This window comes from Glossina fuscipes, unplaced genomic scaffold (assembly GCF_014805625.2).
Source record: "Glossina fuscipes isolate IAEA_lab_2018 unplaced genomic scaffold, Yale_Gfus_2 28, whole genome shotgun sequence".
Lineage (NCBI taxonomy): Eukaryota > Metazoa > Arthropoda > Insecta > Diptera > Glossinidae > Glossina > Glossina fuscipes.
Window position 1 is genome coordinate 12,839,768 of NW_023998423.1, and position 12,534 is coordinate 12,852,301.

The 12,534-nt window shown below is 34.2% G+C and overlaps 1 protein-coding gene across 5 annotated transcripts in view; it reads right to left on the reverse strand.

Moving 5' to 3' along the window:
- Positions 1-12,534, reverse strand: part of LOC119636831 (protein CBFA2T2) — a 72,032-nt gene that overhangs the window by 34,102 nt on the left and 25,396 nt on the right. Inside the window, exon 1 of one of the 5 annotated variants that reach the window (XM_038032509.1) lies at positions 6,771-7,222. The exons of 3 other annotated variants lie outside the window; for them this stretch is intronic. The gene's annotated coding sequence lies outside the window, so the exon portion shown is untranslated. Of the gene's footprint in view, positions 1-3,547; positions 3,807-6,770; positions 7,223-12,534 lie in introns of those variants that run through there. One more of the 5 variants, XM_038032508.1, reaches the window with a different exon arrangement.

The following is a 12,534-nucleotide window of genomic DNA, read 5'->3' on the forward strand; positions in this document are numbered from 1 at the left end:
AAAAAAAGTGCACCAACAGTGAGATAACGCTTTGTTGGCATAAAAGAAAATCCTTAAGAAGAACCATCCATGGCCGCCACCACCAACACCACAAACGATGACGAATGAAGCAAATGTCAGCAACAGCTGTTGGAACAACAAAACAAATACATACACACAAGCACGCACATACACATCGAGAGCAACATATTGCTTTATATTCTTTTTAGATAGATTTTTTCTTTAAAGTAGTAAAAATCATGCATGTATGTATATATGTGTGTATATATGCATGCACATGTCTGCAGACTTAAAGCACAATCACTGCTTGAAAAAGAAAGGAGAAAGCAAAAAAAAAAAAAAAAAAACAAAAAAGAAAAAAAATGAAACAAAAAATGAAAAATGTCATTAACACACATATTATGTACGTTTAAGTTTTGTCTAAAAGAAAAACACGTTTCTAACAACACACTTTACAAACGTACTATACGTATACATACATATGACTGTCGGTTCTCACTTATTTGCCCCCTAAGACAGAATGGGCATTAGCTGTGAAAATAATTGCATTGCTTTTATAAAACGTTTTCATGTTTTTAGATTTGTTTATATCGCTATATACGCACGTGTGTACGTATGTATGTATGATAAGACATCTTCTACTATTTTTCCTCTGTTACAGAGTTCTGGTATAATAGGCCATTAAAGCAGTCAAATGTTTCCGAGCGTGTGTATGCATCTACTGTGGCTGTTACTGACATACAACATAACCAAGTGTTGCCAAACTATTAAGCACACAATTTGCCGCCAACAGGCGCACAGTTATATTCACATATACATTCGCATATACAAGCGCAAGCAGAGAGTGCCATTTAAAAACATGTGCTTTAGCTGCTTTTGCTGTTGCTTTCTTCCAACTAATAACTATGCCTTACTGAGAAGAAGTCAGACACTTTGCTGTTTTTATCAAAAGTCAAGCTTTCCCTGTTATTTCTGCGCTGATTTCAATACAAACAATAACAAAAAACAACGCAAACAGTTACGTTTTACATTTTTCTTGCGGCGGCTGATAATGGCAGCTCCACTGAAATTATTAAGCACTATATAAATATATATATATATATATATATATACATGTATAGACATATATACATGTATACATATTTATATATTGAAAGGAAGCCGCGTTAACTAAAAATTTAATTTTGGATGTCAGCTTTAATTCTAGTTGTTTGCAAAACACATATTTTTCTTAAAATTTTGTTTGCTATGCATGTGATATAAAACATCGAAAAGCATTAGGTGCTTGCATATATTTTGATCATTTTTTCACTTGAAAAAGACATTCATTGAGCAAATTTAGTACAACATATATTAATAAAACGATTTTCCATCTTTCTGGAAACATGGCGTTATCGTGTCGAAAGAACTTATAATGGTTTGGCAGCGATCCATGCTGCACCGATCTGAACAAATGGTAATCAGGTGGCACCATGTCTGGTGAGTACGGTGGGTATCGCTGAGCTTACCACTGGAGTTGCAATAGTGCATCCTAAACGACTCTTGCAATCTTTTCCATCAATTCGTGTGATAGCCATTTTAGCCGCTGTTGCTAATCTTCTAGCACCAAACATTGTTCATTTAGGCAACTAAGGTCGGCAGGCGTCTGCAGTAACGGCTTCACTCCGTTCGTAGTTCACAGTATCTTGCTCTAATCATAGGCACAGCAAAACTTTATGGCCTTGAACATCCGATATGGATGGCTCTCCTTCAATTGAGATTGTCGTAGTAGATCCACTTTACTTCATCAGTCATAGTCAGGAATGAGACGAGCGATGATGAAACGGTTCGAAATTGCACTTTCAGTCAATTCGTATGGTAGCCATTATCCCTTCTTTTGGTTCTTTCTCATCGCATGTAAACGTCCAGAAACAATTGATCGATCAACTGAGAAGCTTTTCAAAAGTTCTTTGAGAGCACAGCAGGATTTCCGTCCAATAAGTCTTGTAGTCCATGGTTCGTGAACTTTTTTTGATTCTCCAGGCCGTTTTTTGTAATTGACATCAAAATCATTATTTTTAAACCGTTGAAACCAACACTAAAAAATGTTTGATAGACTTCAGCAACAGTTTGCGTCAAATCAAACAATAAAAGTAATGAATGCCGAAGATGCAATTTTGAGCCTTCTATGATTGGTGGCTGTATACACTGAATAACTCAACAATACTAAATTGAAAACTATTGTTTTAGGTAGAGGAAGATGCTCCAAAGCTATGTGTCCAGCTATAGATTTCGAGTTCACTTTTTGTGACTTCGGGAGCAAATGAGAACAGAGCTGCCCTTTATTCGTAGTTACACAAATTACTAGAAGAAATGAACATAAAAAAAAGCTACGGAGAGCATTATCAATGTCGATTGCTACTTTTCTTCTTTTGAAACGGAAGGGTTACCCCTTTTGGCATTCTTGTTACCCTTTTGTACAGTCTTTATATTCGCCTTGGCTTAAATATTTGTAATACAGTTTAAAAGACGAATGTGTGTGCACTTACCAAGCAATACCATTTTATCGAATCTTTTTCGATACAAAAAAATAGAAAAACTCCTGAGAAAAAGAAAAAGAGTCGTAACAGCTTAGGTAACAATGCAGGAGTAATAGGAAGAAAATCCATGTCTTTGGTCTTAGTTCCAGTCTTATAGTAACTCAATTAAAGAATAGAATAACATACATATCGGCTGAACATATGGCTGAAACATTATTGCTCATGTAAACCGATCAAGACACTTTCTCGTTCACGTTTTGGAGTTGATAAAGTCCGCCAACAATTCAAACGTTTATCTATTCTTATGATAGAGCAAATCAATCCCACAGCCTTGAAAGGAATAATTGAGGGAAAAAATCTCTCATGATGTGTTGCCAAACCTTTGTCCTGCAATCCATGAACCAAATGCACTATCTCTCCTTGCTAAGATTTTTTTCTTATTTTTTTTTTCTTTATTTTCAAATATTTTGTTATTCACCTACATAAGGTGTTTGAATGTATTCAAAAAAAAATCTTCAAGTTTTTAATGATTAAATAATATTTTTACTTATTCAATGGTATTCTATTGTCGATACAATTTTTCATCCATACTATAATAAAAGTGTTGCGCTTACGCAGCGCCAAAAATAACAACAATAAAAGGCAACAAATAGTCGCAACTGTATGTATGTATGTATGTAAGTGTTTAAATGAAGAACACAGGTGTTGACGACAGCCATGCGCCACTTGTTTCATAATAAGCAACAACAACAACAACAAAAACAATACAGTAACATAATAATAATACCAACAACAACAGCAATAACAATGAGAAAAACAACAATAACAATGATAACACAAACAATACCATCCGATGAATCATATGCAGTAAAAATAGCATTTAAAAGCATTTAAGCAAAAGGGGAATTGAAAGTCCTTTAGTAGAGGATACGTATATATGTATGTGCGTACATACGTATATGTATATGCGTTTTTGTTGTTATGAGAAATAGGATAAAAGGATAAACTAGAGTTTTGTGTACACTTACCGACAACGTTTTAATGTCCTTATGCGACTAACAGATGAGACCTTCATACGAGAGTGTTTATGTTTTTATACGTATATATGCATTTGCGGATTCATATATATATGTATGTGTGTATATGTGTATATGTGTGTGTGTGTATATATATATTCGTAGTTATTTATATGCTTTGCGGGGTTTTTGTGGTGGTGACATCCCAATGGTGTACGCACGTGTTTTCATTGCTTTTCGTTCAAAAGGCTTATAATTTAATTTTTAAAATTGAATAAAAACCGATTGTGTGTTTTTTTTTTTTTTTTCTTTTATCTCCTTTAGATTTCATAACCATTTTTAATTGAATTGAAATTCAAACCGTCTTAAGCATAATGAATGGTGTCTACATTATTCTCGACAGCCTTTTCTGTCAATTATCATAGGAAATCTTATGTGCTACGAATTAAAGCATATAAGCAACTGATGATGTTGCTGTTAATACTGAGTTAATACTGAGGATAACACTGCACAGCTGTGATCCCTTTCAACTGTCCCCGTAATTCGTGGGATTTTTAAATAAGATTTCAACTTTCGGTAGTCCATAGGAAAAACTCTCTCTCTCTCTCTCTCTCTCTCTCGTCTTCACATACATTCAGGCGTCTGCTGTTGCTATCTATATCAACATTGCTTTTGTTTCCTTTGCACTTTTAGTTGTCTAAAAATTCGTAGTTTTGTTGATAGTTCATTGCCACATGTACGTATATATAGTAAATTTTCTATTTTATATTTTTGGAATTTAGTGTCATTCTGACTCTGGTATTGAGTGCAAAGTTTTCCGTTTACGTTATCTCGTGTATGCGTATGTTTTCTTTCCGTCGCTGGTTTTTGCCTGTGAAATGTTACAGCTGTAATTACACAAACTGCGAACTAGATCCGCTACTTTCTATTAGATTGCCAGTGGTGTGTATGATTCGCTTTAAAAGAATATCTGGTATCTGTGGATTTTGTATTTTTTCAAATTTTCAATTTCTTTTTTTTTTTTTTAGTCTTATTTTTCTGTTTTTCTGTTTTACTCTTTAGCGATGGAAACGATGCAAAACAGATGCCATCACCGCCGCCTTTCATTGGAAATTGAAAAAGTTCAATAAGTATGTTTTCAAATATGTGCACACATGCATTTGAGCATATGTTTGTCGTTTCTTTAATAGCTACTTAGGTATGATTCGGATGGAGGCGCGCGGTAAAGTGAAATGCAGTACAATTTGCATATTTGGAAAAATCAACGAAACGTTCAATAAAGTTTCAGTTAGCTCTAAAAATGCTAGGATAGTTAAAGCAATTCACTGCGCTTTATATTATGTCAAGCTTTTGGGGGGAATTAAATTTCTTCTCCCTCAGAAGAGAGCTTCAGAAACTCTATAAACATATGTCTGTCCCTATGTGCCACTTGTAGTACACATATATTACTATTCGGCAAAAACATTGGAAAAACATTGGAACACATTTTGGTGTTTGGAAGTTCAACCAAATCAGCCAAAGACCCCACCTCCGTGTTTAAAAGCATTATCCATAAAATATAGCAAATAGGATATTGAGTAATTTTAAGGATAAAGACGAAGACGATTCAACCAAAGTCGAAAATGACTTTCTGAGAAGATGAACGAAAAAGCTGAGATATCTTTTCCATAAAAATGATGTCAATGGCGTGATAAGAAAGAAGATGAGCTTTGAATGCATTCTGCTGGTTCATAATCTATGCTTGACTTCTTGTTGACTTAGAACTCAACGTTTAAGAGACAGTTTTACTCTCAGAAATATTTCATTGAATTATTTGTTCACTAGACCACTGCAGCCACCTTCGAAGAATGGAAACAACCAAAGAAATTTTTAAAACCTAAAAGCAACCGCAAAGAAGCGCGATTATGAATACGGCATGCCCCGGTTCCGTTCCCATTCCATAGTTAGGATCGGTGTGGTATGTGGTCGTAGCTATAGTGAGTGCTCTTTTGGTAAAAGAATAACGCTTGCCGATTGAGCATATATCTCCCGCGCTGCGCACGTTCACCATTTCTCGTTTCCCTATTTCTTACTGACCGTCCCCAAGTTACACGTATAAATTACATTCCCTGAGTGGTTAATCATTAAAGGAAAAGCCTATATGTGCTGTACGCATTCTTATAACCTACACCATTTGCGGTATATTGAGTTTGGGTGGACATATGTAACACCTAGAAGGGTATCCTCGATCTTGGGTATCCTTCTGACGGTTGCCTATGCATCTCATGTTCAACATACAAAGATTAATTTTTGACACAATTCGATGAAGTTTGATAAACGGCCGTGTTTTGGCCTAAGGAAGAACGTCATTGAAAAGGATTCCAATCGGACCGCTTCTTCAACCACCTTCTATATAATTCCTTATTTTGAAAAATTTTTACATAAACAATTGTGTTAAGCTAAATAGTGTAGGGTATTTAATGATGTGCTCTGGCGCACTATTAAACTTAGTGTTATTTTTCACTCACTATTGGTACGATTTATTTATCCATAAAGCAAACAAGTTTTGCAATTCTATTAACGTACCCCGCTCACCAACTACGAAACTGCAAAGACCCTGTTCTTTAGTTGGTGGTAGCAGAGGCATGGGGTATTCTATTAGCTCTTAAAGTCTGGTGAAACGGTTTATACCCTTTTCAAACTTCCATCCGTTCATCCGTGGAAACCGCTTCGCGGTATCTTGGGAGCGATCAAATTTGAAATCCTAGCCCATTAGGCTTACTCATCAAGCTCGAGGCCCTTCTGATTACCACTTCATCGATGAAACACACGCTTACTTTGTTTCCTATGGCAATGTACGCAAGCGTAGAACAACCTGTGTTTTAGCGTAGCTTGCACCAATTGTCAGACAGATGGATAAAATGCTAGCCAGAGACGGCCAATATGTCGAATAAACTATTTTTTGTCATTTCCATGCAATAAACATGCATTTGCTTTCCATAGACTCTGCTTCACATATGCGCGTAGCTGATACAAGACCATATGTCAAACAAAAATCTAGCGCAACATAATCGAAATAATTGACCTCATAAATAGTCAATGTTGCACTGCATGAAGTACAAAAACTTGTTTACAAGTTCGAAGCACTTTAAGATAATGCAGTGGAAGTTTGACAAGAAGGAAATCACTCAGTATTAAATGTCCAACGATTATAAATGATTTCCCGGAGTTTCCAGCTTGCTATGTCATTATTTACCTTTACTTTTATCTGCTTATGAAAATGTATTAAGCGAGAAAGATTTTACGCTTATCACTAAATTCACTTCATTTTGAATAATTTTTGATTTTCGCCGCTGGTGTTGGTGCTAGCATCAGTAGTGTTGCTACTGATGGCTGCTCAGTAACAATACACAATAGCAGATCCTTTTGTCCTTTGTTAATAACATGTCACGAGCAGTAGATTTACCGCTAAAACGAAAACAGCACACATTTTCACACAACTAGTGTTTTTCCTTTATTTATTTATCTTTTCTTTTTTATCAATTTTTTCTTAAAGAGTTTTTTCACCAACTCTTCTTTTTTTTTATTTCCATGCATTCAACCCACAAGCAAGGTAATGGTGTATTCTGTTTTTCTTGTTGCTGGTGTTATTTTTACCGCTGTTATTATTGTTGTTGTTGTTAATTTCCATACTGTGCATTTTTATAGCTGCTTTTGACATATTTCACAACATTTCTATAGTATTTGCGGGAAATTTTCCCCAAAACCGATTTCAACGAAAAATGCAAATAAAAGAAAAAAAAAAAAAAATTAAAAACTGTGAGAAACAAATTCGTTTAAAAAAAAAAAAAAGAAGAAAGAAAGGAACGTAATTCAATGTTTGGTTTGAAAATATTTTTTCAATTTTTTTTTTTTTTTTTTTTCTTTTTTATTTTGGTTTACTAAGCTCGAATGTCTATGCGTGCGTGCGGGAGTTTATTTTGTTTGATGGGTTTTTGCTTGCTCTTTTATTCTGAAGTTTTTACCTTTCTCGGCATATTTCGCGTGTACTATGTATATATATATATATGTGTGTGTGTGTGTGTTTGTTTGTATATGTTGGCAGGATTTACCAACGAAATACAGCGCGCGCAAAATGTCAGCTGACAATTGCAGATAAGCGAAAACGTATTTCACTCGCATGTTTAGTTTTTGGCTTATGCCATCCATAATATCAGCGACCGACAAAACAACACCAGTACCAATAACTGCATTGGTGGTATTAACAGAAAAACCATTCAATTTCCTCTCTGTTTCTCTCTCACTCTCTCACTCTCTGTTTTTCGTTTTCTAGCTCAAGCACGCACACCCACAACCCTAAGTAATGAATAATCCGCCTATTTTTGCAATGCGCCCACTGCACACAAACTCGTACAAATAATTGTGTATGTGTTATAAAAATAACAACAACAAAAAAATTCAAATATCATTATTAAGCCAAGCTGCCGGCACCACAGCCTTATTTAAAAAAAAAAAAAATTTTTTTTTTCTTTTAATCTCTTTTAATATATATATATCTATATATATTTTCTTTAACACGAATACGTTTGGTTTGTAGGAGAAATTTACTACCGTCCTGCCTGGCTTGTTCTATGAATTGTTTTCTGAGTGCGGTACGTTATTGATAATGCTCTCGCAAGTTTTTTGTTTTTTTTTTTTTTTTTTTTTGTTTCATCGGAGACTCAATTTTTCTCTCCTCTCTAAATCAAGTTATCAAATGCAGTAATTGATAAGCAGCATAGTGCAACGCGGCATAGAATGGAGAGGGAAGGACTCTTGAAAATGTCATAAAAATATCTCATAATTTACTATAAATTGGTTTTATGACAAATTTAGAAGATATGTTTTTAAAATATTATTTAAAATAAATTTAGAAATTTATTGCACACACACACACACACACACTAACACAAAAAAGGAAAAAAGAATTTAATTTAAATATGTACAAAAATCTAATTCATATTTATGGTGTGTGCATGCATGTGGTACAAAACAAGTTTGCCTGCTGTACGAAGACAAGTTAATGAAAATCGATGATGTATGTATGTGTGAAAAAAAAAAATGAAAGTAAACCGATTGTGATCATCATGGTGGAGGGAGCCATCAACTATGTTTTAGAAAGCATTTACTCAAATTTTACTTCAGTATTTTCCCGAACCTGTCATTTATTTATGATGGATATGATTTTCTAGTTGTTCGTAAAAGCAACAATCCATATTACCCGACCTAAGTTGCTGGAGTCGTTATTTTACTTTATTTAGCTGAGCCGATCTTTAAGCATTTTTCAGTCTACCAAGTAAAGCAACGAATTGTGCTATGTTTTCATAAGTCAACATTGAAACTTTCTCAATAAATGTGCCCCTACACTAATTCTGAAGAAATCACATGACACCTTTAACTTAGTTTTTTACCAAATAAGAAAGACGTTATTAAATTGTGCGAAAGGGCCAAAGAGTCGTAAGATCTTAAAAAATATTGATAAGGAAAAAAATTATATTCAGGTTTAGTTACCCATCAAGTTTATCCTAACTAGAAAGAACAACTGATAGTTTGACAGTCTATAACATTGGATGGGCGTGTCCGTTTTTTTAACTCTTCGGTCCAATCGCCTGTAGAATATGAGCTGAAATTTTTGTTCTTCCCGAACAAGGAGTAGAAATTAATTTTTTTTCGCTCTTAACCAAGGACGTGTTCTCAGTTTAAATTGTAATGTAGGCGTGTACTTTTCAGTGGTAACTTAGAACGATGTTTTGCTAAATTTGAAATCGATATATTAATTCTGCAAATTGGGAGAAAGATTCCTACACATAAACATAGAAATGTGAAGACCGACTTTCGTACATCGATTCAGAATTTCATACTGATCAAGAATGTATATATATTTTTAGGGCTTCTGCAGCTTATTTCTATATGCTCAGCGTTTGCACGACATGAGTACATCCCACAGGTCCAAAGGTAATTATAAAAGGAAGAATAACTTCAACTGAAATTGTTGGTAGTCTTGTTATAAAAATGGTTTAGCTTGTTGGGGGTCCACAGATTTTTAAGAGTTCGTTGAAAGAAAAAAAATGTGTCAAGCACACAAGAGTATACGACATATGCTTGTAGATAAAAAGGATCAGAATGGATCAGAACTATCAATGTACATAACAGCTAGATTTTGATCTATCTCTACTTCTTCTATTCAGTATTATTCAATTATTCAGTACATGCAGACGCTAATCATGGAACGCTCCAAGTTGCATTTTCGGCATTCATTGCTTTTGTTGTTTGTGATTTGAAGAAATCTGCCGCCGAAACCCCTCAAAGACTTTTAAAAGCTTATGGTAATGCTGTTTCATCATATCCCACTTGTTGGTTTTGGTTTCAACGAACAACAAAAGTGGTGGGTTTGAGGTCAGTGACAAAGGATCAAAAACGTTCAAAGTTGGAATGAATTGCAAGACTTTTTAGACGAAAACTCAATTCAAACTCTCAAATAACTTTCGAAAGGCTCATCAGTTAATGAATCAACTAAATAAAGAAATAAATTGGAAGTATTGGTGTAGGGTGTAGGATACAATATAGGGCCTGGTGGGGTATTTAACAATCGCTTTTGCCTCAATACAAAATTTTAGCTTGCGTTCACCTGAAAAGTTAAAAATATTTAATGACTCTGCAAGAACAATAGTTTGTTGCTTAGCAAACAATTGGATAATAAGAAGTTTCGTACTTGTGTAAGGTATCAACCATGCACAACTGATTTGTAAGCGCGTTGAACTACATAAATCTTATTTTCGATGCATACTTTTTGGTTGAACGTTTTGTTGACTCATTTCATTTCAACATATTTTTAAAAAGTTTTAATTGAATTCATTTATTTTAAAACGATTGTCAGTTGCATTCGTTTTATTATATAGTTTTCTTTTTTTATTAAACATTTTCTCAAGGTATCGTTGTCATGCTAATATTGCAAACCGCCAAGTAAATTAACCGGGAAGATGATTGTGTCATTATCAAAGAGATGTCTAAGAATGATAGTGGGAGGGGGCGGGGCGTTCTTGTTGGTATCTATAACTAAGTTTAATCGACTTTTACATGAAAAATAATTACGATTGGAAAAGTGGTCTGAGCAAGTATTCGAGCAAGTTTTCTAATATCTCCTCCTCTCGTACGGAACTTGTGAAAGTGGGATTAAAAACTGTTTTAAAAGTAATGTCTTTTCTTTAGTTACTTTAGTTTAGAGTGATAAAGTGACGAGCATTCAAGCGACGCCTATTTCGTTTAGATGCAGGAGACCTTTCTAAAAACGCTTGAGCAATTTTCTATAAGATATCGAGAAGCAGTCTCGAAAAGGGTAAGGTGTTTCCATTAGCTATATAGGATATTTCCCTGGTATTTTTCTACAAGTTGAACACATGATCATTACAGATGTGCTGTATAGTAAAGGCTTTTAAGTTTCTTTTGAAGGAATGTTTATATGAAATATTCAAACCCCCCCCAGCAAGCACATATATATGTTTAGCAGATTTTTGCTATTATTCGTTTTTCTGTTGCTCTGTTGCTGTTAGAATATGCTCTACCGTGATAAAGTGATTAAGTTTTCAACCCTCTGCAAAATTATACTGTCGTCTGAAATAATAATTACTTTAAAAATTTATATTATGTTATTAATCGTCGGATATATAACAGTTGTATTTGTCGTTATTGCTCTCCTCGCTCTTGCCTCACAAGCATAATGCATATTTAGTTAGTCGCATGTTTTGTGACATTTGAAAATCTGTTAAAATAATCTTCATTAAGATTTTATGCGATGCTGTCAAGTAAAATGGTAGCGGCAACAAAGATCACGAATCATAACTTGGAAATTTTTATATGAAAATTGTACGAAATCCATGCAAATTATGAAGAATGTGCTGAAGAAAGCAAATTTAATGGATTAGCATAGCTTCGAATGATTCCTATCCAAAATTGTTTTGCATTAAATCAATCCGAACTTATCTATGGCTTTCCATTACATTGCTTTTGCTTACAAACAATTCTTATCGAGACATTAAGTATCAAAAATTCGACCCAACTAGTATTTCACGTTACTTTTTGTTTACTTTTATTTTGCGAACGTGCGTAAACTTAAGTAGAACACAGATGTTAATGACAACTGCTGAAGAGAACGTAAAAGGAAAAAAATGAACTAAAAAATTAAAAACATTATTTAAGAGATAATTATGTACGTTTACAGGCAATACACTTGGCCAGAATAATTTCGACACTTATGCCAACGGGTTAATGGTGCATGAATGATAACAAGACAACCAAAGACACAAGAGAGCGAAATAATGATGGATCTGTTTGTTAAGCGCTAGTGTTTGAATGAAGCGAACAATTTTAATGAATCATTGAATGAACTGCGAACTGCTAGATATGTTGGTGGGTTATTGCACTGTTAGCAAATGAAAGACACTAAAATAGATGAATAGAGAATTAATGTTGCCTTTAGCTGAGAATTTCTTATGCATGATTTGGAACAAGAAAATATTTAGTAGATTTTAAATATTTTATAATGATCTGGACTATAAAAGATATTTATTTGCTCAGATTAATTTGAAGTTTCGATCCGGCGATAAATGCTCGTAGAATTCAACTCATTATCAAAGTATTTTGTCTTTCGTTAGCAATGCTCAGAAATACGTAGTAGAGACTGTGTAAAGTGTATTATTGGCCAGCGTAGGACACCAGATCGATTTATCTGTCTCCGTCCGTACGTCTGTCCTGCGTTCGAAGTGAGACTGCTCTTTGAAAAATTAAGTAAAAGCTTGGAAATGGTTACGTTTTATATGATAGCTACAATTTAAACATAAGAACGATCCCCACTCGTAAACACTAACATACAACAGAACATACAAAAAGCTGTTACATCTAAAGAACGAATTCATATAATATGTAACATTGGAATAAAACCTAGTAAAAACATTTTCTAGAGCTAACTGTGTAGACGGTGCAAA